Consider the following 23,351-nt stretch of genomic DNA (forward strand, 5'->3'; position numbering starts at 1 on the left):
ACGCGTCTGGTTGGACGGAGGTGGTTTGCGTCCACCCCCGAACCCGCCGCGGCCAGCGAAGTCGTGTCGGCCTCCGAATCTCCCCCCACCATGGTCTCCCGTCGTCATGGGCTGATCGCCGCGGGTCTTCGAACCCCCCGCAATCTGAGCAAAGGAGCGGTCGTCGCCACGGACCTTGCCGCGCCACCAACCGAAGGAATCGCCCGACGGTGGTGGAGGAGGGGAGGAAACCCTAGATCTCTCCCATAGGTGCCCGAAGAGATGGGCGAGATGTGAATCTGACCTGATGGAAGTGGTGGTAGGTGGGGGATCAGGTGCGATCCCCTCCCCCCGGTGGCCGCTAAATACCCCCACTCCATTGCTGCAGCTGGGACCCTCATGGCGGCGAGACGGCCATGGATCTGATCCAGCAACTCTCCCCTCGCCAGGTGTCTCGCATCCAGCCGCTGCATGTCTCTCCTTCTCCCCGCGGTGCACGCTGGGTCCCGCATGCAGCGCGGTCGTGCATGGCCGCGCAGCGAGGCGGTCAACCCTAGCCAGATGACATGGAAACGAGAGAACCTGGCCGATCTCGATGCTTTCACCCTCGCGCATGTACCGCGCGTCCACTGTCACGCCTCGTCTATCGATCAGGACCATCCGTAGCACGTTGTGGTTGAGATGGATCTCGCCCTCGTCGGCGGTGAGCGCACGCGCCGCGATCAGGTCGGGGACGAACTTGACGTGCCAACGCGTCGCCATCCTCCAGCAGATCAGCAAAGCTGAGCTGCTGTAGCTGTTGTTTCCGATGTTTGTCCATCGATGCCGGCTATGACACACGAGTATCCATACCATACCCAACTAGCTCTTACTCGAGTAATTGTAACTAGTTAGGAACAGACGTGTTTGTAACAGCTATGAACCGGCTAGCTAGCTATTTTTACCTTGCTGCATAAAGCAGCCAAACAGGTCGTAGTATTCACAATGCTTCAAAATACTTTGGTATGTCAAAACTGTGGTATCTTGTACCCACGGACTAAAATACTATAGTTTTCAATACTTTGGTTTTTGCAATACCTTGATATCAAACACAGCCTGTATTTTTCTTAAGCATTTCAGCATTTACTAAAGTGTGATGACTTTCAAGTGCTGCCAAGCCAACTATGAACTATAATGAACAAACACCTCCTGCTGAACATCCCATAGTGTTTGTCCAATGGTTCATTCTTTAATCGTTTACTTAGATCAAAAGGCCTGGTCATGTGTTCACTGTGAGTTGGTTAAATCGGTTTATTTCAATGAAAAAAGGTCTGAGCACGTTCACTGTAAGTTGAGATTATGTTCATTGCCTATTCGATAAAAAGGGAATGAGTTCTTGAGCTTCAGATGCCAACGATGCAACAACTATCAATCATTGGACCTATCTAGATGTACACATAATGCACCATGAACTGAATTGTTGAACTGAACAGGTCAAAGATTTATATGGTTTTTTCCATTGGCAAGTCAGAACGTCAACAGAAAAATTGAGTATTGAATGAAACAGATAATGTTCTTAAGACTACTAGACCAGCTTCAAGGAACCTCCACCACAGATAATCTTAAGAGCAGAAGATTTACTCTTCGAGCTAAAGTTACACCTCCATAGCCATCGTAATCAGGCAAAGGGGATGCCTGAACTTTCACCAAACTTAAATTGAATATCAGCAAACCTTTCCATCTCACCAGAACAGAAGAGTTTCAGGCAAGATGACTGATGAACATATGGTGTGGTCGTTGAATGATGAGATGCTATTTATTTGCTCCTATTTGTCACCCTAAGGCCTCCTTTGGTTTATAGGATAGAAATGTTGTAGGAATAGAAAAATCATAGGAAGTGAGATGCTATAGAGAAAGAGATGTCATTTGATGCATAGGATAGGAATTTTTCTATTGAGTCTTAGCTAATGTTTTTTTTCCTCCAAAATGTGAAGGATTGATTCCTATCCTATATAGGAATAGGAATCCATTCCTACGAACCAAAGGGCCTCAAAGGAAATTTTCCTATGCAAATCCTATTCTATAGAAATCTTATGACATTCCTACAAACCAAAGGAGGCCTAAACATGGATGGCCTCTCAACTCTAAGAGAGCAAAGAGCTGATTTTGAGAACACTTTTGCCGAAGGAGAAAGCCGATAAAAGACATTGAAAACAAGGGCATGTTAATAGAGCTACTGTGAATCTAGCTGAATCACTGAATGATGTAAAATACCTTTCGCACCCAGAATTCTCTGGGTGACACGTGCTTACCGGACGCTTATAGATGTCTTTCCTCTTACGCTGTTTAGCATTTACTGAAGTGTGATGACTTTGAATTGCTCCTAAGCCAATCATGAACAAACACCTATGTAATATTTTGATGACTCGGGAAATTAGGGAGAAGGAGCCGAAACAGAGAACCATCACAGCAGTTGAGGATTCAGACAAGACAGAGAGCAAGAAGGTGAGACCAGGTAAGCTTTCAGAACAAAAGCTTAGCAGTGGATAGAAGAAGCAGCAGCAGCTCATGTGGAGCAAAGCATGGCCTTGAGACGGTGGCATTAGATTATTTACAATTCTTATATGGGAACAAGTATTGTATAGATGCCCATTGTATATTGTTGTTATACATTGTTTGTTATACATGGTTTATAAGTGCAACTACTTCATTCTTGGTAAAAATCGGATGCCAAGTTACTAAAACTACTCATAGCAAAAGCTACAATCATATGGTATGGAGTGCTGGTTAAAACATGTGCAAGTGTATAGAAGAAAACAAACATTAGATTTTGTATTCATCAAAGAAAATCTCAATAATATCTTGTTTTAGCATCACCTCAGCCCATCATAAAACAGAACCCAAAAACTGGAATTAATTTACAAATCGATGACACCAGTTATGCATGCAGATCCTTTTAATACATAATGACAATTTTTCAAGAAAACGCAAATGGCTTTTGCGTTTCATTACATTGGAAAGAGAGGGAATTTACATCCTCCTAGGAAGCAGTTTTACACAGCCGTCAGGGGCCAGTAGACATCCCAGGATGATGGCAAAACGACCCTGAGCCCTTGAGCTCCGGCCTTTGCCCAACACCGGGTCTCGTCCTTGATCGTGTCTAGAAGCTCATTGAGCGACGGGCTAACATGGTAAAAAATGTACGCGTTCCTATGCTTCCATATCATCCACAGGACCAAGAGCGCTGCGGATTTCAGCGCCTTGCGTAGAGTGGGCGGTGTGAACTCCTTCGTGCGCAGCCACCAGTCCATAAGCGAATCATCATGCTCGAGCGTCGACGCCGGCAAGCGTAGCCAAGATAGGACCTCGTGCCATGTCTGCCTGGTGAGAGTGAAGTCTAAAGTAAACCCTGAGATTGCAGAGGTCGACGTAAGTGAACCCTCATCTCTAAATCCCTAAAGTTTGTACCCTGTATTTACAAATCCCAGTCAATCCAAACCCTGTGTGGATAAAATCTTGTTTGGTGTGATAGGAAAGGCGCGATCCCAACCAGGATTGATTTCAAGTGTCACTTAGTACATGGGCCCACTTGTCATGTGCATCTCCTTCCTCATTCTGTTCCTCACAAATTTTACTCCCCAAACGATCCACCCGCATGGCGCGAACCACCGGCCGATCGATGCGGTGCAGCGGCGATAGATGACAGCCCGGACAAGCTCCTTAGCAGCAAGCTGCAACCCGAGCAGGCCGGAACAGGCCGAGAAGGGCGAGAAGACGGCAGCCATGATTTCCGCTGAAGGCTTGAAGGTGGGCGTTATAGTCCCACCACCGCGTCTGTTGGCCTCAGATCTTAATCAGTTCTGACTGTCGCCAAAGCAATGCATCAACTCGCCGATTACTTTTGGGTGCGAGCAACATTCGCTAGCTGGCTCAGTTTTTCTTGTGATGCGATGCCACGAGGGGCAACACGCACGTACAAAACTTGTGATTGATTCTCTAGGAGGCTACCTACATACAGCCACCAATACGAAGCAATCGATTTCTTCTGGTCGCTATCATACACACGACACGAATGCGAGCCGAGGAGGAAGAGGAGCGTCTGAAGCAGTGCAGCGGAGAGTGGCAAGCACATTTTTTTTTTGAAACAGGGCAAAAGATTTGCCTCATATATTAATTAAGAAAGGAATAGAGTTTTACAAGTGTCCATACAATACCGCATGGCAATTACTCGCGTATTATGATTTCCCCTAGTTTCTTTGCACCCGCGGCGACCCATAGTTTCGCTTCCTCGAGGATGATGTTGAGGACGATCGGGGGCGGTGCACTTTTATGTCGAAAGACCCTGGCATTCCTTTCGTTCCAAATTGCCCAAGAGACAAGCATGGTAAGAGAGGTCATGGCCTTGCGTGATGGAATATCCATGCCGGTTCTTCTATCCCACCACTCCTCAACGGATCCCGCCAAGTGCCATGTAGATATATCAACATGTTCAAGGCCAAGTTTTGCGACCAGCATACTCCAGAGTCATGATGTGTTGACCGGTGCAACACTGAGAGAAGCGAGTTCCCAATCAGGATTATGTGTTTCCCAGTGTACCAAACATATCGAGGGTTAGGATAGACCGGGATCAAAGAGGTCAGGGTATGGACTTTCAGGGATTTGGAGGTCAGGGTTCATTTGCGTCGACCTCTACAATCTCAAGGTTTATTTCGGACTTCACTCGCCTAGTGAATGGGCATGTGAGCATCAAGTGCATGATCGTCTCCGGTTCCTGGGTCTGCCTGGTGAATGGGCATGTGAGCATCAAGTGCATGATCGTCTCCGGTTTCTGATCACACAGCATGCATCAAGTGCATGCATCAAGGGACACAAATTGTTGGGCGAGATGGATCAGATTTCTGGCTTGGAATCCTCTGATAAAGGATTACATTTGCGCACAGTATAATCATAGTCGATAAGCTGGGGAAAGGATCCTCACTTCCATCTAAAACAAGAACGCAATCTCAGAACAGAAACTAAAACTCTAAAAGAAATGAAACATCACCAGAATTGATCTTTTACTGAACAAAACATCAACAAATCAAAATTATGTCTCGTCCACCAAAATTTCTGGCAATAAATTTCTTGTTTAATAAGACTACTAGACAAGCTTCAGAGAGGGAAGCCAGAGCCTCCCCTCAGCTAATCTGAAGAGCAGAAGATTCACTCTCCGGGCAATGCAACACCACAATTACCATTGTAATCAGACAAAAGGGCTGCCTGAATCATCACTCGTTCCATCAAGTTCTCTAAGTGACTCTTCACAAAAGAAGATGCAAAAGAACCAGCAAAATTGTGATTCATTTCACGTACTGAACTGACCAAGCACTGATTGATATTGATAAAAATAGGTGTTCTTCCTCACCAAGGTATGAGATGAACTGCGGTAGGCATAATGCTGTTGATAAACATAGGTGTTCTTCCACACCAAGCTATGAGATGGCACATCAGACCTTTTGAAGAACAAAAGTATTTAGTTTGATCATCACTAAACAAAACTGATTGAGCTTTCTGCAAGTTCAATCCTCCAAAGCACGTGTAATGCTGGCTTTCTTCCACCAAATTAACGAGCTACAGAATCAGGAACTAAAGTCTAAGAAATAGAAACATGCACAATGTTAGAAATGTGCCAGAAGACAGGTAACATGACGCGGTTTTGATAGAGCGTCATGCTGTTTAATGCTGACCGGTGTTTCCATCCATCTATGCTTCCCTCTACAGGATGACCAAACTGTTATCAACAGGCCATCCTTCCAGTTGTGAAGCAACAAACAGAAAAACATTTTTTCCATCGTAAACTACAAGCAGAAAAAACATGAAAAAAATAGCAAAACTTGAAGAAGGCAAGAACAATATAATCAAGCATTTCCTCAGTTCAGGTCTCCAAAATACTTCCGCACCATGCCATGAGATAGCGCATCAGAAGAACGAAAGTATTTAGTTTGATCATCATCGGACAGCTTTAAGCATTAGATCCAGTACAGAAAAAAATCTCAGAAAGAAATTGTCCCCAGAACATTCAACAGATTAGTATTTTTTTGAAACAAGGCTGACACTTAAAATTCCACAGGTTTTGCTAAGCTTCAGTTGCAAATGATGTAGACAGGTGGCGTCTTTGAATCAACCTTAGTTGTATGCTAATGTTGATCTCAGTAGGCAGAGATTTGTTTCACGTACTGAACTGACCAAAATATCAGATTGAGCAACAACACCTCCATTGCCATTGCCATTGTAAGGCCATCTGGAAGCTCTTTGGGTTGGATAAAGATCATGTTCAAGTAGAGCGAGGTCAATATGTTAATTGTTTTTGGATTAAAAATGTCTGTTCATATTCATGAAAATGTTATCAAGCTTCAGTTGCCTATTGTGTAACTGCTTTATATATCGCTGGATCAATCTAGCGGCATGCACAATGTTGCGGATGAGGCCGACCATGAGCTGAGCATTGCCATCCAGGATTTGAATTGCAAGAGAAAGAAAACCATATTCCAAAGAAGAATGATTGAAAAGGAGAAAAACAGATCAATTTAACTTAGGGAAATCAAAAACATCAGAGAGATTCCCATTATAGACGTAGTCTGTCATAACCCTGAAATTCAGGGTTCTGATGTCCCTGTCTTGCTATCATCATTTGTTTTCGTGGATCACCAACCAAGAATTCAACTACCATTTCACAAACAAAAAGGTCAAAATCAAATTGGGTATGAGAAACAAACTGATAAAAATGTTCTTAAGACTACTAGACCAGCTTCAGGGAGGGAAGCCATAGCCTCCCCCTCAGCTAATCTGAAGAGCAAAAGGTTTACTATCCGAGCAACGCAACACCTCCAATGCCACTGCAATGGTGAAGAGGCTGCCTGAATCGTCGCCCGTCAACTATAATGTTTTACAAAGGATATTAGTTGATGTTCTTAAGACTACTAGACAAGCTTCAAGGAGGGAAGCAGATCCTCCCCCTCAGCTAATCTTAAGAGCAGAAGATTTACTCTCAGAGCAACGCAACACCTCCATTGCCATTGTAATGGACAAAGAGGCTGCCTAAATCGTCGCTCGTTGGGTTTGTTCTGTAAGACTGAAAATTAGAAACAAAAATTCATTTGCTTATACATAAATCTAATGTCAGCAAACGTTAACTTCTCACAGAAAAAGAGTTTGAAGCAAGATGATTGAATAACAATTTGCTTTGTAGTGTCCGAAGGCAAACTTGGTAGACACAGCACGGGAGGAGCTGTCCATCCATAGGTCCCTCGGATGAAAAACAAAAGATTTGGATACTAATGTGATAAAGATGTATCCGTGGCAACAGATGTGACAGAACCAAAAATATCACACATCCACAAAATCCACGGCGTGTCATCACTGTGCGAAGATTAAAACTTTGTTAGATAAGACTCATTCAACACATCTCTGCTGGGACCTTCGCCAGAAGAAACCAAATTGTGTATGAAACAGATAGAAAATGTTCTTAAGGCTACTAGACAAGCGTCAGTGAGGAAAGGAAAGCCACCCCCTCAGCTAATTTGTAGATCAGAAGAATTTAGATTCAACCACTGGTGTTTGACTTATTCGTAATAATCTTTATTAACTGATGTTATTTCTATAAAGTTCCTGGAAACGTATATGATGTCGGTCTTTCTGACTCCATTTTATAAATTAGTATAATGTGTGCAGTTTAAAAAAAACTGCTTACCACCCGCAAAAAAAAACTGTTTTTGTCAGGGTATTCTTACAGATGTGAAGGAGCGCAAGAAAGAAATACTGCAAAAAGAGTACAACAAAAAATAATCATTTCCATTTGCAACACTACACTAAAAATATGAAAATTTAACCAAAACTGTTTTTACATAGCTCCAAATTGCTTCAGCACCAATAGCGCATCAAGCAAAAGAACTGAAGTACTATTTAGTTTGATCATCATAGTACAAAACTGATTGATTGCTTGAAGAAAGTGATGTTTAAACAGATTCCTACCATCCATGCACTGCACCCAACTTCCACCTAATGCAACAATTTGACAACACTTGATTTGCATTTACAAAATAACATAATTGCAACTGCAATATCTATTCAGCCACATCTGCAAAATCCACCAAAGCACTGTAATGCTGGCTTTCTTATCAGCTACAAAATCAGGAACAAAATCTAAGAAATGTGCCAGAAGACAGGTAACACCACACGGTTTGATAGAGCGCAGTGCTGTTTAATGCTGGCTTGTGTTTCCGTTCATCTATGCTTCCCTCTACGGGATGACAAAACTGTTATCAACAGGCCATCCTTCCAGTTGTGAAGCAACAAACACTAACATTTTTTTCATCGCAAACTAAGAAAACATGGAATAAATAGCAAAAAGCAATTATTGGGTAAGAACTATATAATCAAGCATTTCCTCAGCTCAGGTCTCCAAATTGCTTCCGCACAGCACCAAGATAGCACATCAGAAGAACGAAAGTATAGTTTGATCATCATCGGGAAGCTTTCAGCATTACATCCAGTAAAAAATATATCACAAAGAAATTGTCGCTCAAAACATTTGCATTGATGATCAGATAATTTTTAAGACAAGGCTGAAACTGAAAATGCAATAACACAAGGCTGCCTGAATCATCCCTCATCACAAGACTGAAAACTAGATTTATTCTTAATGTTGTAGAACCATTTAATGATTTGCTTTACATATTGAACTGACATTCAGTGTCCTGGCAAACAAATATGACCAGCCAAATATACATTCACAAGGACCCCATTTATTCATAGTATATTTAATGTTTTTTTACATCAGTTGTTTTGCTTCCATTCAAGTCAGAAAGGGCCATCTGGAAGCCTTGGGTCAGTTGAACATGTTCATTGTTCCTGTATAGCTTCAGTTGCCAATTGTGTAACAGCTGGATCTATCTAGCTGTACTCCAAAGCATACAGGCCAACCCTAAGCAGAGCATTGTCATCCAAGATCTGAATTGCAAACGGGAAAGTGAACGGTATTCCAAAGAAGAATGGTTGAAAAGGAGAAAAGCAGATCAATTTAACTTGGAAAGCGAAAACATCAGAGAGATTCCCATTATAGACGTAGTCTGTCATAACCCTGAAATTCAGGATTCTGATGTCCCTGTCTTGCTATCATCATTTGTTTTCATGATCACCAACCAGAAAATTAAAAAACAGATCAATCAAATTGGTATGAGAAACATACTGATGATGTTCTTAAGACTACTAGACCAGCTTCACGGAGGGAAGCCAAAGCCTCCCTCTCAGCTAATCTGAAGAGCAAAAGGTTCACTATCCGAGCAACGCAACACCTCCAATGCCACTGTAACGGTAAAGAGGCTGCCTGAATCATCGCTCGTCAGACTAAATGTTCTACAAAGTTTGTAATGAAGGACTATTAGATGTTCTTAAGACTACTAGACAAGCTTCAAGGAGGGAAGCAGAGCCTCCCCCTCAGCTAATCTGAAGAGCAGAAGGTTTACTCTCCGAGCAACGCAACACCTCCATTGCCATTGTAATGGGGCATAGGGGCTGCCTGAATCGTCGCTCGTTGGGTCTTTTTTATAAGACTAATATTAAGGAACTAAAATTCATTGGATTATACATAAATTGAATGTCAGCAAACGTTTCCATCTCACAAAAGAGTTTCAAGCAAGATAATTGAAGAACAATTTGCTATATAATGTCCGAAGGCAAACTTGGTAGACACAGCACGGGAAGGGCTGTCCATCCATAGGTCCCTCGGATCAAAAACAGAAGATTGGATACTAAATGATAAAGATGTATCCGTGGCAACAGATGTGACAGAACCAGAATATCACACATCCACAAAATCCACGTCGTCTCGTCACTGTGCGAAGATTAAAAATTGTTAGAGAGGCCTCAACGAGGGAGATTCACCACCTCTCTGCTGGGATCTTCGCCGAGAGAAAACGAAATTTACATACAAATCTAGCACGAATAGATCTTAGATCGAGAGAAAAGAAAACTGAATCTGAACAAGAATGGGCTGTCTGGCTGGACGGATGCTCGGGTAACCCTAAACCTATGAACATCACGCCGCCGCCAATGAAGCCGGCGGATCAATAGGTACTAGCTCTTCATGGCATCGATACCAGGAACGAAAAGAAGCTAGCACGAATAGATCTTTGGATCGAGAGAAAGAAAATAGTAAATCAAAAACAAGAACGGGAGATCTGGCTGGGTGGATGCTCGGTGAATACGAACCAGTAGTAAAGGTGAGCATCACGCCGCCGCCATTGAAGACGGCGGATCAATAGAAACTAGCTCTTCATCGCATCAATAATACCAGGAACGAACAAGAAGATAAGAAGAGGCGGAAGAAAAGAGAAAGCAAATGTCGAGGAGGACGGGCGGCGGCTGCGGGGTGGGGATTAGGGTTTGTTCACCTGGTCGTATAAATAGAGGAGGATGACGAGGAGGGGTTCGTAGAAACAATGGGCCGGGAAGGAGTGTTCGGCCTGTTCAAGGGCCGGCCACACACGTAGCGAGCCCATCTACTTGCCAGAAGTAGACAAAAATCACACACGGTCGGGAGAAGGCAAGTGCCAACGTTGGGCTGTGCCAGGTGGCGCCCTCCGGTTGGCTGCGGTGGGCTGTGCCAGGAGGTGAGGGTTTTCTTTTCTGACACGGAGGCGAGGACCCGCTTAGACTAGTCACAATGGGGAGTAACTTAAACTAGTAACATCACATTTTATTAGGCTATGTTACTATCTTCATAGTGGATAGTAACATATGTGTGTTGTCATGTTATGGTTTATTTATTAGTCTAATAGACTCATGTTGTCTTGGTATGTGTGATGTTACAGTAACTAGCTAAGTTACCACCATCACCTCTCTCATCATTAAATATGTGCCATATAAGCAAAAATATCTTGAAAAATATGATGTTACTAGTGATGTTACTCCCACTGTGGCCAGCCTTAGTATTGTTAGATGGAAATGAATGCACAGTCTGCCACGTGGCACTTGCTAGTTGTGTGAGTGAGGTTTGTTCTTTTTTAAGATGGAGGTGAGGATTTTTTTTCTTTTTTTCAAGATGGAGATGAGGACCCACAAGTATGTGAATTCGGCACTATGACAAATATCGGTCATAGGCTCAGATGATAAAATTTCTTAGAATACCATACTTCAAGTATGGACCTATGTTATCATAATTAAACAAAACATATTGATGTGCTTGCAGCCATGACTTGTGATCTAAGGTCACTATATGCTTTCCAGCCAAAAACCGGCCCTTGTTGGTAAAATATGGCGTAGTAGTTACATTGAGCTCAGGGACATCATTTCTGCATTTTTGTTAAATCTAGTCTCACATCCTTGTAAATAATGGGAGCAGAATGTAATGGACTCGTCAAACTGATAGCCCTCTGCAATTGACCCCTCAGGATGGCTTTTGGTACGAACAAACCCCTTTAGCCTCATACTATTCCTATATAATATATACATAACATATATTGAATTATTTTTGAGATAAGGAAGAAACCATAGGACACCAAGAAAATAGGTTCATGGATGATCTTTCTATCGGGTACATGTTGTTGTACTTTATTGGCCCTCCTAGCCTCACTTGGGTTGAAAAGATGAACCATAAGATCAAAAAATGATGACAGAAATATGGCCTCAAGAGTGCACAACGTCTCAGCCTTTTCTCCTCTAGCTTCTCCATATCACTTATGGAGGTGACATAAGAACATATTTTCTTGAAAAACCTACTGACACAAACCAATGCAACGTCGACTTTCTTTGGCAATGTGTCTTGAACAGTTAGCGGAAGCTATTTTTGCAGAAGAATATGGTTGTCGCCGCTCTTCACCCTAATGTTCTTGCTAGCGAAGAAGCCCATGGTGGCGTTAGGGTTGTCGTCGGCGGGGGGAAGGTAGCTAGATGAGGACGGGAGGCTGGAAGTGGATGAGCCCCCCACCCCTCCCCCGCGCGCCTGGATTAAAAAAGGACGCCCGCCATCGCTGACGCATGGGACCGCGGTTGGTGGCCGCCATTAATTACGACCATGTGGGGTGGTTGACCGGCCGACATGTGAGGCCGCGACGGACACTGAGGGGAAGCATTTTGGATTTGGGTCGGTACGGACGCATTTTGGGTTTGGGTCGGCACGTTGGACCGGCGTTTTTGTTCAGCGCGACCCAAACGGACATGGGCAGATTAAATGGGTCGCCCCTTTGAAGTTGCTCTTATGGTATTATGACGCGTACACAATTTTTCTTTGTGTGAAATGCACGTGGAGTTGTGTGTATGGGAAGACCGCTGACCGAGAGTTGTGACTATGTAGCTCTCTGACACTGCTTTAAAAATCACCTGCGTATATTAGCGCGACAGAGAAGTTCTCCCTCTGATTCCTAAATATAAGTATTTTTAGAGATTTCAAATATGTACTACATAGACGTATTTTAGTGTGTAGATTCACTCATTTTACTCCGTATGCAATCTATATTGAAATCTTTAAAAGGACCTATATTTAGAAACGAAGGGAGTATTAATCAAAATTTGTGTACTTGAGTGGGCAGCGGCGTACATATAGTCCTAGTATGTGTTTAAGATATACTAGATGATTCCCCGCGTGTTGCTGCTGGAAATATTGCTTAAAATTGTTATTTTACTTAGCAAATTAACTCTCCTAATAGGATCAACAAAATAATGGAAAAATTATCCTGCTTTGACAACAACACTTTAGAATAATATACATCATTGTAGTGGTACATACATAGGCTCGATCCTCCTAGTTATATCATTCAACTTTGGCAAAAGCACTTTAGGATAGTGTTCCCTTTGTAAAGAAGTATAAGATCCTTTAGATTACATCATTGTAATGGCACATAAGTAAGTTCGATACTCCTAGTTATATCATTCAACTTCTAGGCGGTAGACGAACAATCAGATTAGATAAATATTACTCGTGGAACTAACTAATTCATTACATAGTAATTTCATGAGACATTCATATTCAGCAATACATTATAGTAAGACCCTTGCGAATGTGACCCTTCAGAGGGAACAACAAAAGTGGCATCAAGTGGATGATAGCATTGCCTTCCTCAATGGTTAAGTAACTTGGCAGATAAAATCTAGGATTATGCAGAAACACAAAGACACAAATGTATCAGTGAACATTAGAACAAATGTAGCACTTTTGCATATCTAAATTGGTTCTTTTCGGGATCTAGGATGTACCTAGAATCCTAGATACCGGTTACAACAATATCTTTGTGATTGGAGTAAAACTATGAAACCAGGGAGCTCTTTTGGTGTGATTAACAAAATAAATTGAGCAAAAATAGCAAGGGAATGCTCAACAAAGTAAAATCCTTGTCACAAGAGACGATAATGATTATAATTTTTTTCCCTGAAAAATTGTTTAGGATTTTCAGAACAATGTTCTCTGTTTGAGTGATCGGCTATCGACCATACGAATGATAAAACTGTAAAATAATCTTTTTATGAATCCATAGTACATGCTATTTACCATAAATCTACATGGAACACAAACAATGTGACTAATGAGTTAGTTGCGGGATGATGCAATACGGAACAAGTAAAGAGACTTGTCGGTAACGATATTGAACTAGGTATTGAGATACCGACGATCGAATCTCGGGCAAGTAACATACCGATGACAAAGTGAACAACATATCGTTATGCAGTTCAAGGAAATATGCCCTAGAGGCAATAATAAAGTTGTGATTTATATTGCCTTATACCATGATAAACATTTATTATTCATGCTAGAATTGTATTAACCGGAAACTTAGTACATGTGTGAATACATAGACAAACAGAGTGTCACTAGTTTGCCTCTACTTGACTAGCTCGTTGAATCAATGATGGTTATGTTTCCTAACCATAGACATGAGTTGTCATTTGATTAACGAGATCACATCATTGGAGAATGATGTGATTGACTTGACCCATTCGTTAGCTTAGCACGATGATCGTTTAGTTTTTGCTATTGCTTTCTCCATAACTTATACATGTTCCTATGACTATGACCATGAGATCATGCAACTCCCAAATACCGGAGGAACACTTTGTGTGCTACCAAACGTCACAACGTAACTGGGTGATTATAAAGGTGCTCTACAGGTGTCTCCGATGGTGTTTGTTGAGTTGGCATAGATCGAGATTAGGATTTGTCACTCCAATTGTCGGAGAGGTATCTCTGGGCCCTCTCGGTAATTGCACATCAATAAAAGCCTTGCAAGCAATGTAGCTAATGAGTTAATTACGGGATGCAGTATTACGGAACGAGTAAAGAGACTTGCCGGGGTAACGAGATTGAACTAGGTATTGAGATACCGACGATTGAATCTCGGGAAAGTAACATACCGATGACAAAGGGAACAACGTATATCGTTATGCGGTTTGACCGATAAAGATCTTCGTAGAATATGTGGGAGCCAATATGAACATCCAGGTTCCGCTATTGGTTATTGACAGGAGACATGCCTCGGTCATGTCTACATAGTTCTCGAACCCGTAGGGTCCGCACGCTTAACGTTAGGTGATGATCGGTATTATGAGTTTATGTGTTTTGATGAACCGAAGGTTGTTCGGAGTCCTGGATGTGATCACGGGCATGACGAGGAGTCTCGAAATGGTCGAGACATAAAGATCAATATATTGGATGACTATGTTTGGACATAGGAATGGTTCCGAGTGAGTTCGGACATTAACCGGAGTACCGGGGGGTTACCGGAACCCCCCGGGGAGTATATGGGCCCTAATGGGCTTTAGGGGGGAGAGGGATGGGCTGCCTAGGCAGCCCCCCCCCCCAAGGCCTAGTCTGAATTGGACTAGGGGGGAGGGGCGGCGCCCCCTCCTTCCTTCTCTTCTCTCTTCCCCTTTCCTACTCTCCTACTCCTACTACATGGGAAGGGGGGAATCCTACTCCCGATGGGAGTAGGACTCCCCATGGCGCGCCATAGTAGAGGGCCGACCCTCCCCCTCCTCCACTCCTTTATATACGGAGAGGGGGCGCCCCATAGGCACACAAGTTGATCATTGATCTCTTAGTCATGTGCGGTGCCCCCCTCCACCATAATCCACCTCGGTCATATCGTAGTTGTGCTTAGGCGAAGCCCTGTTCCGGTAGCATCATCATCACCGTCATCACACCGTCATGCTGACGAAGCTCTCCCTCGACACTCTGCTGGATCGTGAGTTCGTGGGACGTCACCGAGCCGAACGTGTGCAGATCGCCGAGGTGACATACTTTCGGTACTAGGATCGGTCTATCGTGAAGACGTACGACTACATAAATCACGTTGTCATAATGCTTCTGCTTACGGTCTACGAGGGTACGTGGACAACACTCTCCCCTCTCGTTGCTATGCATCACCATGATCTTGCGTGTGCGTAGGATTTTTTTTTGAAATTACTATGTTCCCCAACAGCGGTTTGACCGATAAAGATATTCGTAGAATATGTGGGAGCCAATATGAACATCCAGGTTCCGCTATTGGTTATTGACCAGAGACGTGTCTCGGTCATGTCTACATAGTTCTCGAACCCGTAGGATCCGTACGCTTAATGTTCTGTGACGGTTTGTATTATGAGTTATGTGATTTGATGACCGAAGTTTGTTCAGAGTCTCGGATGAGATCGGGTACATGACGAGGAGTCTCAAAATGGTCGAGACATAAAGATCAATATATTGGAAGGCTATATTCGAACATCGGAAAGGTTCCGAGTGATTCGGGTATTTTCCGGAGTGCCGGAGGGTTGCCGGAACCCTCCCCCCCCTCGGGAAAAGTTGGGCCTTCATGGGCCATAGGGAAGAGGGGAGGCATCCCACAAGGGGCAGCCGCGCCCCCTCCCTATAGGGAGTCTGAATTGGACTAGGAAGGGGGGCGTGCTCCCCCTTTCCTTCTCCTCTTCCTCTTCCTCTCCTTCCTTCCTTCCCCTTCTCCTCCTAGTAGGACTAGGAAAGGAGGAATCCTACTCCTACTAGGAGGAGGATTCCTCCTCCCTTGGCGCGCCACTAGGGCTGGCCGGCCTTGATACGTCTCCAACGTATCTATAATTTTTGATTGTTCCATGCTATTATATTAGCTGTTTTGGATGTTAATGGGCTTTATTTTACACTTTTATATTATTTTTGGGACTAACCTATTAACCGGAGGCCCAGCACAAATTGTTGTTTTTTGCCTATTTCAGTGTTTCACAGAAAAAGAATATCAAACAGAGTCCAAACGGAATGAAACCTTCGGGAGCGTGATTTTTGGAACAAACATGATCAGAGGACTTGGAGTGGACGTCAAGCAATCAACGAGGCGGCCACGAGGCAGGGGGGCGCCCCCTCCCCCCTCGTGGGCCCCTCGTGGCTCAATCGACCTACTTCTTCCTCCTATATATGTTCACATACCCCGGAAACTTCGAGGAGCACCACGAAACCCTATTTCCACCACCGCAACCTTCTGTACCTAAGAGATCCCATCTTGGGGTCTTTTCCGGAGCTCCGCTGGAGGGGGCATTGATCACGAAGGGCCTCTACATCAACTCCATGGCCCCTCCGATGATGTGTGAGTAGTTTACCTCAGACCTTCGGGTCCATAGTTATTAGCTAGATGGCTTCTTCTCTCTTTTTGGATCTCAATACAAAGTTCTCCTCGATTCTCTTGGAGATCTATTCGATGTAATCTTCTTTTGCGGTGTGTTTGTCGAGATCCGATGAATTGTGGGTTTATGATCAAGACTATCTATGAACGATATTTGAATCTTTTCTGAATTCTTTTATGTATGATTGGTTATCTTTGCAAGTCTCTTTGAATTATCAGTTTGGTTTGGCCTACTAGATTGATCTTTCTTGCAATGGGAGAAGTGCTTAGCTTTGGGTTCAATCTTGTGGTGCTCGATCCCAGTGACAGAAAGGGAAACGACACGTATTGTATTGTTGCCATCGAGGATAAAAAGATGGGGTTTATATCATATTGCATGAGTTTATCCCTATACATCATGTCATCTTGCTTAAAGCGTTACTCTGTTCTTATGAACTTAATACTCTAGATGCATGCTGGATAGCGGTCGATGTGTGGAGTAATAGTAGTAGATGCAGGCAGGAGTCGGTCTACTTGTCACGGACATGATGCCTATATACATGATCATGCCTAGATATTCTCATAATTATTCGCTTTTCTATAAATTGCTCGACAGTAATTCTTTTACCCACTGTAATACTTATGCTATCTTGAGAGAAGCCACTAGTGAGACCTATGGCCCCCAGGTCTATTCTCCATCATACAAGTTTCCAATCTATTTTATTTTGCAATCTTTACTTTCAATCTATATCATAAAAATACCAAAAATATTTATCTTATTATTTTATCTCTATCAGATCTCACTCTTGCAAGTGGCCATGAAGGGATTGACAACCCCTTTATCTCATTGGTTGCGAGGTTCTTATTTGTTTGTGTAGGTATGAGGTGACTCGTGCGTGGTCTCCTACTGGATTGATACCTTGGTTCTCAAAAACTGAGGGAAATACTTATGCTGCTTTGCTGCATCACCCTTTTCTCTTCAAGGGAAAACCAACGCATGCTCAAGAGGTAGCAATAAGGATTTCTGGCGCCGTTGCTGGGGAGATCTACGCCAAGTCAAGACATACCAAGTACCCATCACAACTCTTATCCTTTGCATTACATTATTTGCCATTTGCCTCTCGTTTTTCTCTCCCCCACTTCACCCTTGCCGTTTTATTCACCCTCTTTTCCTTTCGCCCTCTCTTTCCGTTCACTTTTTCTTCGCTTGTTTGCTTGTGTGCTGGATTGCTTGCTTGTCACGATGGCTCAAGATAATACTAAATTGTGTGACTTTGCCAATACCAACAATAATGATTTTATTAGCACTCTGATTGCTCCTCTTACCGATGCTGAATCTTGTGAAATTAATACTGCTTTGGTGAAGCTTGTCATGAAAAATCCATTTTCTGGACTTCCTAGTGAAGATGCCGCTACCCATCTAAAAAACTTTGTTGATTTGTGTGATATGCAAAAGAAGAAATATGTGGATAATGATATTGTTAAACTTAAGCTATTTCCGTTTTCGCTTAGAGATCGTGCTAAAGCTTGGTTTCCGTCTTTGCCTAAAAATAGTATTGATTCATGGAATAAGTGCAAAGATGCTTTTATCTCTAAGTATTTTCCTCCTACTAAGATCATCTCTCTTAGAAACAATATTATGAATTTTAAGCAACTTGATCATGAGCATGTTGCACAATCTTGGGAGAGGATGAAATTGATGATACGTAATTGCCCAACACATGGTTTGAATTTATGGATGATTATACAAAAAATTTATGCCGGATTGAATTTTGCTTCTATAAATCTTTTAGATTCGGTCGCGGGAGGCACTTTTATGGAAATCACTTTAGGAGAAGCTACCAAACTCCTAGATAATATTATGGTTAATTATTCTCAATGGCACACTGAAAGATCTACTAGTAAAAAGGTGCATGCAATTGAAGAGATTAATGTTTTGAGTGGAAAGATGGATGAACTTATGAAATTGTTTGCTAGTAAGAGTGCTCTTACTGATCCTAATGATATGCCTTTGTCTACTTTGATTGAGAATAATAATGAATCCATGGATGTGAATTTTGTTGGTAGGAACTGTTGGGGAACGTAGTAGAAATTCAAAATTTTCTACGCATCACCAAGATCAATCTATGGAGTAATCTAGCAACGAGGGGAAGGAGAGTGCATCTACATACCCTTGTAGATCGCTAAGCGGAAGCATTCAAGTGAACGGGGTTGATGGAGTCGTACTCGTCGTGATCCAAATCACCGATGATCCTAGTGCCGAACGGACGGCACCTCCGTGTTCAACACACATACAGCCCGGTGACATCTCCTACGCCTTGATCCAGCAAGGGGAGAAGGATAGGTTGGGGAAGACTCCATCCAGCAGCAGCACGACGGTGTGGTGGTGGTGCAGGAGCGTGGTACTCCAGCAGGGCTTCGCCAAGCACCGCAAGAGACGAGGAGGGAGAGGGGTAGGGCTGCGCCAAGAAGGAGATGTTCTCGTGTGTATGGCAGCCCAAAACCCCCACTATATATAGGGGAAAGGGAGGGGCTGCGCCCCCACCTAGGTTTCCACCCCTAGGGGTGGCGGCCAGCCCTAGATCCCATCTAGGGGGCGGCCAAGGGGGGAGAGAGGGGGGGCGCACCACTAGGTGGGCCTTAGGCCCATCTGAGCCTAGGGTTTCCCCCTTTTCCCTTCTCTCTTCGCATGGGCCCTGGTGGGGGGGCGCACCAGCCCACCTGGGGCTGGTCCCCTCCCACACTTGGCCCACACAACCCTCTGGGGCAGGTAGCCCCACCTGGTGGACCCCCGGGACCCTCCCGGTGGTCCCGGTACGTTACTGATAGCACCCGGAACTTTTTCGGTGACCAAAACAGGACTTCCCATATATAAATCTTTATCTCCGAACCATTCTGGAACTCCTCGTGATGTCCGGGATCTCATCCGGGACTCCGAAAAACATTCGGTAACCACGTATATCTATTCCCTATAACCCTAGCGTCATCGAACCTTAAGTGTGTAGACCCTACGGGTTCGGGAGTCATGCAGACATGGCCGAGACAACTCTCCGGTCAATAACCAACAGCGGGATCTGGATACCCATGTTGGTTCCCACATGTTCCACGATGATGTCATCGGATGAACCACGATGTCAAGGATTCAATCAATCCCGTATACAATTCCCTTTGTCTAGCGGTACGATACTTGCCCGAGATTCGATCATCGGTATCCCGATACCTTGTTCAATCTCGTTACTGGCAAGTCTCTTTACTCGTTTCGTAACACATCATCCCGTGATCAACTCCTTGGTCACATTGTGCACATTATGATGATGTCCTATCGAGTGGGCCCAGAGATACCTCTCCGTTACACGGAGTGACAAATCCCAGTCTCGATTCGTGCCAACCCAACAGACACTTTCGGAGATACCTGTAGTGTACCTTTATAGCCACACAGTTACGTTGTGACGTTTGGCACACCCAAAGCACTCCTACGGTATCCGGGAGTTGCACAATCTCATGGTCTAAGGAAATGACACTTGACATTAGAAAAGCTTTAGCATACGAACTACACGATCTTTGTGCTAGGCTTAGGATTGGGTCTTGTCCATCACATCATTCTCCTAATGATGTGATCCCGTTATCAACGACATCCAATGTCCATGGTCAGGAAACCGTAACCATCTATTGATCAACGAGCTAGTCAACTAGAGGCTTACTAGGGACATGGTGTTGTCTATGTATCCACACATGTATCTGAGTTTCCTATCAATACAATTCTAGCATGGATAATAAACGATTATCATGAACAAGGAAATATAATGATAACCAATTTATTATTGCCTCTTGGGCATATTTCCAACAGGAACAATTTTGGTAACAATGCGTATAGAGGTAATTTTAATTCTAGGTCGTTTCCTAATAATTCCTCTAATAATTATGGTAATTCCTACAACAACTCTTATGGAAATTATAATAAGATGCCCTCTGATTTTGAATCTAGTATTAAAGAATTTATTAGTTCACAAAAGAGTTTCAATGCTTTGATTGAAGAAAATTTGCTTAAGATTGATGAGTTGGCTAGGAACGTGGATAGAATTTCTCTTAATGTTGATTCTTTGAAACTTAGATCTATTCCACCTAAGCATGATATCAATGAGTCTCTCAAAGCTATGATATTTTCCATTGATGAGTGCAAAGAAAGAACCGCTAGGATGCGTGCTAAAAAAGATTGCTTTGTGAAAGCATGTTCTTCTAGTTTCCACGATAATAAGGATGAAGATCTAAAATTAATTGATGTATCCCCTATTAAATCTTTGTTTTGCAATATGAATCTTGATAATGATGGTACTAGAGATGAGTCAACTTTAGTTAGAAGGCATCCCAATGATTTGGAGTTTTTAGATCTTGATGCAAAAATTGATAAAAGTGGGATTCGAGAGGTCAAAACTTTACATAGCAATGAACCCACTATCTTGGATTTCAAGGAATTTAATTATGATAATTGCTCTTTGATAGATTGTATTTCCTTGTTGCAATCCATGCAAAATTCTCCTCATGCTTATAGTCAAAATAAAGCTTTTACAAAACATATCGTTGATGCTTTAATGCAATCTTACGAAGAAAAACTTGAGTTGGAAGTTTCTATCCCTAGAAAACTTTATGATGAGTGGGAACCTACAATTAAAATAAAAATTAAAGATCATGAATGATATGCTTTGTGTGATTTGGGTGCTAGTGTTTCCACGATCCCAAAAACTTTGTGTGATTTGCTAGGTTTCCTTGAATTTGATGATTGTTCTTTAAACTTGCACCTTGCGGATTCCACCATTAAGAAACCTATGGTAAGAATGAATGATGTTCTTATTGTTGCAAATAGGAATTATGTGCCCGTAGATTTCATTGTTCTTGATGTAGATTGCAATCCTTCATGTCCTATTATTCTTGGTAGACCTTTGCTTAGAACGATTGGTGCAATTATTGATATGTAGGAAGGGAATATTAGATTCCAATTTCTGTTAAGGAAGGTGTCGGTGTCAAAACCAGCGGATCTCGGGTAGGGGGTCCCGAACTGTGCGTCTAAGGCGGATGGTAACAGGAGGCAGGGAACACGATGTTTTACCCAGGTTCGGGCCCTCTTGATGGAGGTAAAACCCTACGTCCTGCTTGATTAATATTGATGATATGGGTAGTACAAGAGTAGATCTACCACGAGATCAGAGAGGCTAAACCCTAGAAGCTAGCCTATGGTATGATTGTATGTTACTGTGTCCTACGGACTAAAACCCTCCGGTTTATATAGACACCGGAGAGGGTTAGGGTTACACAAGGTCGGCTACAAAGGAAGAGATATCCATATCCGTACTGCCTAGCTTGCCTTCCACGCCAAGTAGAGTCCCATCCGGACACGAGACGAAGTCTTCAATCTTGTATCTTCATAGTCCAACAGTCCGGCCGAAGGATATAGTCCGGCTGTCCGGAGACCCCCTAATCCAGGACTCCCTCAGTAGCCCCTGAACCAGGCTTCAATGATGATGAGTCCGACGCGCAATGTTGTCTTCAGCATTGCAAGGCGGGTTCCTCCTCCGAACACATCACAGAAGAATTTGAATACAAGGATAGTGTCCGACCCTGCAAAATAAGTTCCACATACCATCGTAGAGAGAATAATATTTCCACAAATCTAATTTGTCGATTTGTTTTGGCAACACGACATTATGTCATGGCCCGGTGATTACTTGAACCGTTTCTTTTAACTAGCCCCGCACATAACGCAAGGCAGTTTTTTGACACATCTTGTCAAAGCAGAGATCGTGTCCCCTTATCACGGGATTCTCATCAATACGGGCATGGGTAACCCAACCACGCCATCGATTACGGCGCTTGGGGGCGAGTTTTATCAGGCTAGTGGGGATGCATAGTTTCGTCCGCCCATATAAAGGGATAAGGATTCACCTTTTCATCCACGCCTTCTTCCTCCTTTGCTCATCCATTTTCGCACACTCGAGCTCCAGCGCCCAAGTCCGCATTTCCCACCTCGACCTTCTCCAACCATGTCCGGAGCAGGAGGCAGGTGGATGGTCTCCTCCGTCATGGAGGGACACATCAAGAAGCTGAGGAGAGCCGGATATCTGCCCGACGACATCACGCACCGGCTCCCAGATGAGGGGCAGCGCATCCCCACCCCCAGGCCCCATGAGAGGGTAGTGTTCCTTACCCATTTCCTTCGCGGACTGGGGTTCCCTCTCCACCCATTCGTCCGGGGGCTCATGTTCTACTACGGCCTGGATTTCCACGATCTGGCCCCGAACTTCATCCTCAACATCTCGGTGTTTATCATCGTGTGCGACACTACTAGGAAAAGGCCTACTAATGGCGCACCAATTTTGCCTACTAATGGCGCATCACTGGTGCGCCATTAGTATCACGCCACTAGTATTTTTTACTAATGGCGCACCACTGGTGCACCATTAGTATAGGCCACGGTGCGCCATTAGTATAGGCCACTGGTGCGCCATTAGTATTTTTGAATTTTGAAGGCGGGAAAATAGTAGTGGCGCACCATCTAAACCCCACCGTGCGCCATTGCTATTTTTGAATTTTGAATTTGGATCTGGATCGTGATTTTTTTGCCCATTTTTTGCTTGTTTTTTGCTCGTTTTTTGGCACGATATTTTTTCAAATTTTGTTCCTATTTTTGGATCTTGTACATTCTTTTGCCGTGTTCTTTTGCCGGAGAGGAGTTCGCCGGAGAGGAGGAGGAGGAGGTCACCGGAGAGGCGCTCACCTACATCGCCGGAGAGGAGGAGGAGGAGTTCG

The 23,351-nt window shown here is 43.5% G+C and overlaps 10 non-coding genes and 3 pseudogenes across 10 annotated transcripts; all 13 read right to left on the minus strand.

Moving 5' to 3' along the window:
- Positions 1-1,527: 1,527 nt before the first annotated feature.
- On the minus strand, positions 1,528-1,655 carry LOC119297006 (annotated as a pseudogene).
- Positions 1,656-4,843: 3,188 nt separating this feature from the next.
- LOC119296082 lies at positions 4,844-4,942 on the minus strand. The gene has a single exon (XR_005144791.1). It is a non-coding gene; the product is annotated as a small nucleolar RNA Z103 (small nucleolar RNA).
- Positions 4,943-5,081: 139 nt separating this feature from the next.
- On the minus strand, positions 5,082-5,219 carry LOC119297020. The gene has a single exon (XR_005145487.1). It is a non-coding gene; the product is annotated as a small nucleolar RNA snoR77 (small nucleolar RNA).
- A 400-nt stretch (positions 5,220-5,619) lies between these two features.
- Positions 5,620-5,766, minus strand: LOC119297285. Its single transcript, XR_005145607.1, has one exon. It is a non-coding gene; the product is annotated as a small nucleolar RNA snoR137 (small nucleolar RNA).
- Positions 5,767-5,861: 95 nt separating this feature from the next.
- Positions 5,862-5,957, minus strand: LOC119296104 (annotated as a pseudogene).
- A 584-nt stretch (positions 5,958-6,541) lies between these two features.
- LOC119296694 lies at positions 6,542-6,635 on the minus strand. Its single transcript, XR_005145359.1, has one exon. It is a non-coding gene; the product is annotated as a small nucleolar RNA R44/J54/Z268 family (small nucleolar RNA).
- Positions 6,636-6,720: 85 nt separating this feature from the next.
- On the minus strand, positions 6,721-6,856 carry LOC119296991. The gene has a single exon (XR_005145482.1). It is a non-coding gene; the product is annotated as a small nucleolar RNA snoR77 (small nucleolar RNA).
- A 45-nt stretch (positions 6,857-6,901) lies between these two features.
- On the minus strand, positions 6,902-7,037 carry LOC119296946. The gene has a single exon (XR_005145458.1). It is a non-coding gene; the product is annotated as a small nucleolar RNA snoR77 (small nucleolar RNA).
- A 1,107-nt stretch (positions 7,038-8,144) lies between these two features.
- Positions 8,145-8,290, minus strand: LOC119297292. The gene has a single exon (XR_005145608.1). It is a non-coding gene; the product is annotated as a small nucleolar RNA snoR137 (small nucleolar RNA).
- Positions 8,291-8,378: 88 nt separating this feature from the next.
- LOC119296100 lies at positions 8,379-8,471 on the minus strand (annotated as a pseudogene).
- Positions 8,472-9,031: 560 nt separating this feature from the next.
- On the minus strand, positions 9,032-9,125 carry LOC119296683. Its single transcript, XR_005145358.1, has one exon. It is a non-coding gene; the product is annotated as a small nucleolar RNA R44/J54/Z268 family (small nucleolar RNA).
- Positions 9,126-9,188: 63 nt separating this feature from the next.
- LOC119296968 lies at positions 9,189-9,324 on the minus strand. Its single transcript, XR_005145468.1, has one exon. It is a non-coding gene; the product is annotated as a small nucleolar RNA snoR77 (small nucleolar RNA).
- Positions 9,325-9,379: 55 nt separating this feature from the next.
- Positions 9,380-9,516, minus strand: LOC119296952. Its single transcript, XR_005145461.1, has one exon. It is a non-coding gene; the product is annotated as a small nucleolar RNA snoR77 (small nucleolar RNA).
- Between the last annotated feature and the right edge of the window lie 13,835 nt (positions 9,517-23,351).

This window comes from Triticum dicoccoides, chromosome 1A (assembly GCF_002162155.2).
Source record: "Triticum dicoccoides isolate Atlit2015 ecotype Zavitan chromosome 1A, WEW_v2.0, whole genome shotgun sequence".
In the NCBI taxonomy this organism is placed as follows: Eukaryota; Viridiplantae; Streptophyta; class Magnoliopsida; order Poales; family Poaceae; genus Triticum; species Triticum dicoccoides.